The following is a 6,000-nucleotide window of genomic DNA, read 5'->3' as shown; positions in this document are numbered from 1 at the left end:
GTTTCAAATATCTTTTTTTCATTTCGAGATTTTAAATTGCATTGATTTTTATGCGTGGACAATTTATTGGATTTTATATTGATATACATTTATTTTTATAATCAGTTTGAATGTGACTCGAAATTTCGGGATTAAAAACAGTTCAGACCGCACCGACATATGCAAAATTTCGTATAATTTTTTAACCGTGGCCACAATATGGGCTGTAATGCTAACAAAAAGAATATGGGCTCCAAAAAAACCCGTAAGAATTAGCAAATGGGCTGTAAACTATTTGAAATAATGGCAGATGGGCTGTATGCTGTTTTCCACAGATTTGAGGCTTTCCACAGATGGCCTGTATACTGTTGGATGTCCAATCAACGGCCGTCGTGCTTCTTCAATCTCTACTCTTCCTGCTGCAGCCGCTCAAACAAGCGCCGGCGGGACTGCCTGCTCCCTCCTCCACGCGGCCGGCTGTGCTGCCGCGCAGGCCTCACCACCCCACCGTACTCCCATCGCGGTCCTAGCCATCCTTCTACTCACCCACAGTCCCACACCTGCTGTTATTCTCCGGCGACGGCAGACGAACCAGTAAACCCTCGTACAGTCGTACTCCCCTCCGCGTGGGAAACAACTGCCGAGTCTTCCCTGCCTCCGTGTCGTTCCCTTCCTAGGCCTCGCCGTCGTCCACCGCCCTGGTGCTCTCGGCGTGGCGTGGTCAACGTGGTCAACGACCGACATGCATCTGAAGTGGACTGTACGTGGAGAGGCTGACAGCTGGGTCCACGGCCGCACGCAAGGAAATGCCTCCTTATTACGCGCAAAATAATGATTCCTCCACCTGACATCTGGGACCCACCGAAAGGGCCTCTGTATTTCGCGGAAAAAACGTTACCGCCGCTGACAGCTCGGACCCACCAGCTATATCTTCGCACGCAAGGAAGTGCCTCCTTATTACGCCCAAAAAAAGAATACTCCCCATACGATGTCCACTAAGTTGACGGGGCCTACTAAGTTGACGGGGACGAAGGGCTTTGTCAACTTAGTCAATATATGCACGATTCTAGCTCGACTGACCGTACGATGTCCATCCAACGGCCGTAGTGCTTCTTCAACCTCTGGTCTTCTTGCTCCAGCCGCCCAAAGCAGCGCCGGTCGTGTCGCCTGCTCCTGCCTCCCGTGGCCGGCTGTGCTGCCGCGGAGGCCTCACCGCCTCCATACTACTCCCACCGCTGGCCAGGCCATCCCTCCACTCCACTCACCCACACCCCCTGTTATTCTGCGGCGACGGCAGCGCAGCCGAACCAGTGAACCCTCGTACTCCTCTCCGCGTGGGCATCCACTGCCGCGTCTTCCCCGGCTCCGTGTCGTCCCCTTCCTAGGCCTCACCGTCGTCCACCACCGTGGTGCTCTCGGCGCGGCGTGGTCAATGTGGTCAACGACCGAATTCCATCGGAAGAATACTGTACGTGAAGAGGCTGACAGCTGGGTCCACGGCAGCCGCAAGGAAGTGCCTCCTTATTACGCGGAAAATAATTATTCCTCCACCTGACAGCAGGGACCCACCGGACGGGCCACCAGTATTTCGCGAAAAAAACGTTTGCCCCTGACTGCTAGGACCCACCCGACGGGCCACCGTATTTCGCAAAAAAAATGTTCCCCCTGCTGTCAGCTCAGACCCATCGGAAGTGCCTCCTTATTACGCACAAAAAAATGAATACCCCCTGCTAGCTGGGACCCACCTTTGTGGGAGGCTGACTTGTGGGCCTACTAAGTTGACGGGGACGGAGGGCTTTGTCAACTTAGTCAATATAAATGATTCTAGCTCCAGTGACCGTACGATGTCCATCCAACGGCCGTAGTGCTTCTTCAACCTCTGGTCTTCTTGCTCCAGCCGCCCAAAGCAGCGATGGTCATGCCGCATGCTCCTGCTTCCCGTGGCCGGATGTGCTGCCGCGGAGGCCTCACCGCCCCTACTATTCCCACCGCTGGCCAGGCCCTGCGGCGACGGCAGCCTCACACCGCAGCCGAACCAGTGAACCCTCGTACTCCTCTCCGTGCGGGCTTCCACTGTCGCGTCTTCCTCGGCTCCCCGTCGTCCCCTTCCTAGGCCTCGCCGTCGTCCACCGCCCTGGTGCTCTCGGCGTGGCGTGGTCAACGTGGTCAAGGAACGACTTCCATCAGACGTGGACTGTATGTGGAGAGGCTGACAGCTGGGTCCATGGCCACAGCAAGGAAGTGCCTCCTTATTACGTGGAAAATAATTATTACTCCACCTGACAGCGGGGACCCACCGGACGGGCCATCGTATTTCGCGAAAAAAACGTTTCCCCCTGACTGCTGGGACCCACCAGCTGCACCTTCGCACGCAAGGAAGTGCGTCCGGGCAAAAAAAACGATTCGCCCCCCTGACTGCTGGGACCCACCAGCTACATCTTCGCACGCAAGGAAATGCGTCCGGGCAAAAAAAAACGATTCACCCCCTGACTGTTGGGACCCACCAGCTACATCTTCGCACGCAAGGAAGTGCGTCCGGGCAAAAAAACGATTCGTCCCCCTAACTGCTAGGACCCACCATCTACATCTTCGCATGCAAGGAATTGCCTGACAGTCAGGACCCACCTGGTCGAAGCGTATGTAGCATTGTCATTATGGTCGCGAACGTGTACGTACATATATACTGGTGGATGTAGAGGTGTCACGCCCAATATGTGATACTATCCTAAAGAGACTGGAAGGTCCCACCAAGGATAGAACCGCATATTGAAACGCTTTTGCAAGGTGGGTACCATTATATCAATATTACATAACAGAAGGGGATACATCCAAGAGGCATACAATGCCACACGAATACAACCTCATCATACATAAGATCAACATCCGACTACGGATGAAACACAAACAGAAACTCAAACGTCACCCACCCTGCTAGCCCAGGCTGCCGACCTGGAACCTATCCCTTGATCGAAGAAGAAGCAGAAGAAGAACTCCAAACAAGCAAACATTGCTCTCACGTCATGAACATCGCATAACCTGTACCTGCAACTGTTGTTGTAGTAATCTGTGAGCCACGAGGACTCAGCAATCCCATTACCATGGGTATCAAGACTAGCAAAGCTTAATGGGAAAGGAAGGGGTAAAGTGGTGAGCTTGCAGCAGCGACTACGCATATATGGTGGCTAAATACGCAAATAAGAGCGAGAAGAGAGCAAGCGGAATGATCGTGAAGCTAGCAATGATCAAGAGGTGATCCTGAACTCCTACTTACGTCAAACATAACCCAAAACCGTGTTCACTTCCCGGACTCCGCCGAAAAGAGACCATCACGGCTACACACACGGTTGATGCGTTTTAATTCGGATCTGGTGTCAAGTTATCTACAACCGGACATTAACAAATTCCCATCTGCCACATAACCGCGGGCATGGCTTTCGAAAGTTTATACCCTGCAGGGGTGTCCCAACTTAGCCCATAATAAGCTCTCGCGATCAACGAAGGATATACCTTCTCCCAGGAAGACCCGATCAGACTCGGAATCCCGGTTTACAAGACATTTCGACAATGGTAAAACAAGACCAGCAAGACCGCCCGATGCGCCGACAATCCCGATAGGAGCTGCACATATCTCGTTCTCAGGGCAACACTGGATGAACACTACGTACAACTAAAACCAGACCTCAAGTTTCCCCGAGGTGGCGCTGCAAGTGGCTCTGGTTCGGACCAGCACTTAGAGAAGCACTGGCCCGGGGGGCTATAATAAAGATGACCCTTGGGTTAATTACTCCCAAGGGAAATGTAGGTGGTGGTGAGGCAAATGGTAAAACCAATGTTGGGCCTTGCTGGAGGAGTTTTATTCAAAGCGAACTGTCAAGGGGGTCCCATAAATCACCCAACCGCGTTAGGAACGCAAAATCCGGGAACATAACACCGGTATGACGGAAACTAGGGCGGCAAGAGTGGAACAAAATACCAGGCATAAGGCCGAGCCTTCCACCCTTTACCAAGTATATAGATGCATTAATTAAATAAGAGAGATTGTGATATCCCAAAATAATCCTGTCCACCATGGAGCAATCTTCAACTTCACCTGCAACTAACAATGCTATAAGAGGGGCTGAGCAAAAGCGGTAACATAGCCAAGCAACGGTTTGCTAGGAAGGGTGAAAAAGTTAGAGGCTGACATGGCAATTTGGGAGGCTTGATAAACAGGCGATAGGTAACGCAGCATAGCGATAGAACGAAGCAACTAGCATAGCAATGATAGTAGTGAGATCCAGGGTAGCGGTCATCTTGCCTGAAATCCCGCAAGGAAGAAGAACGAGTCCATGAAGAAGACGAACGGATGAAGCCGAACCAAGCGTAGACGAACGAGTCCTCACGATCGCAACGAAACGGGAACTATCAAGAGAAGCACACAACACGGTAAACACACCACACATAGACAAGGCATGATGCTCAACCAAGTATCATGCATGACAAGGCTACATGAAGCTACTCATGGCAAGAGATGATGCAAACAAGAGCAACACATCAAAGCAAGTTTAAATGAGGCCGGAAACAACATATAATAAATCCGGTAAGTCCTCATATGCAAGTTTTGAAATTGGTCCAGATCTGAATAAACCTTAAGTTGAAGTTGTTAAACAGCAAGTTAAGATGCAACAAGATGATCTACACGAGATTCTAGTCAAGTTACACATAAAGTTCATTTAATTTGGAGCTACGGCCTAGAAGATATGAGCAAAACAAGGTAAACATGGCATTGATGCAAAATGCATACAAACATCAAGCAAACACCTCAAAACAAGGATGCAACATGATAATATGAAACTACATGCAATTCTAAGCAATTTCATATAGAGCACACTCAAAACGGAGCAATGGTGCAACACACACACATGAAACAAGTTTAAAGGACAAGCTGTCCAAAACAGCAATTAGGCATATTGCAAGCACCAGAACAACATGCTACAGCACCTCAACATAAAAACAAAAGGCATGGACATGATGTACAGGTAAAGCATAACAAAACATTACCACTGAGCTATCTCAAGAAATCACTAGAACATGCTCCAAAACACATTGCAAGATTGCAAACAATAATAGTTTCAGACTTTGCAGAAATAACATCAGGTTGCAATGCTTAGAGCTATCAAACAACATGTTACAGGAACTTAACATGTCAAACAAAGGCATGGCATGATACTACTAAATGCATAGAACAAAAGTCCTTTACTGACCATGAGCCAAAAAGGAACAGAAAATATGATGGCACCCATGCAAACATGGAAAGTTATATGGCAGATTCAAACATGGCAGGAACAACAATAAGTAGGCATGTTGGTGAGCTTGTACCACTCACCACAGAGCAATACATGGCATGACAAGGTGACCAACAGTAAGAAGACATGTTTATGAAGCTAAACATGGCAATAGCAAGTTCATAGGATACATGGATCACTAGAAAAGCTCATGGCAAAACTGAACTTAAAGTTAACAGGCTGTCAGCAACATTATTTAGCAATTTGAGAGCAAGATAACAACAATCTACAGGAAGCTATAAATGCAACCAGGGGCATGGATGGATATATCATGACACGTAGAACAAAACATCCTTAGTGAACATCTACATATTATGCATGGAATGACTTGTAGCAGCAGGTTTACATAGCATCACCAAATAACAGATTCAACCTAGCAAAACAGTTTCAGCAGATTAACATCATATAGCACTCTTGCAACGATGATTCAGGCATCAAGTTGATCTCAACCAAGCATGGCACAATGGAATGAAATGTAGAGCATGTCACAACGAACATTTTGATATAATATATGCATGAATCGGAGCACCGAGCACGAAGTTACACACATCACAACAATGCATCAGGAAACAGTTTATCAGGGACTTAGCCAAAATATTGCGAGCGCTGAATAACTAAACGACGCCCGAGGCGACAGATAGCACAAACGGCGGCTGCTCACCTAAGCGGTCCTGGCCCAGGTTGGAGAGGAGGAGGC

Source organism: Triticum aestivum, chromosome 1B, assembly GCF_018294505.1.
Source record: "Triticum aestivum cultivar Chinese Spring chromosome 1B, IWGSC CS RefSeq v2.1, whole genome shotgun sequence".
Lineage (NCBI taxonomy): Eukaryota > Viridiplantae > Streptophyta > Magnoliopsida > Poales > Poaceae > Triticum > Triticum aestivum.
This window is presented reverse-complemented; position numbering follows the sequence as displayed.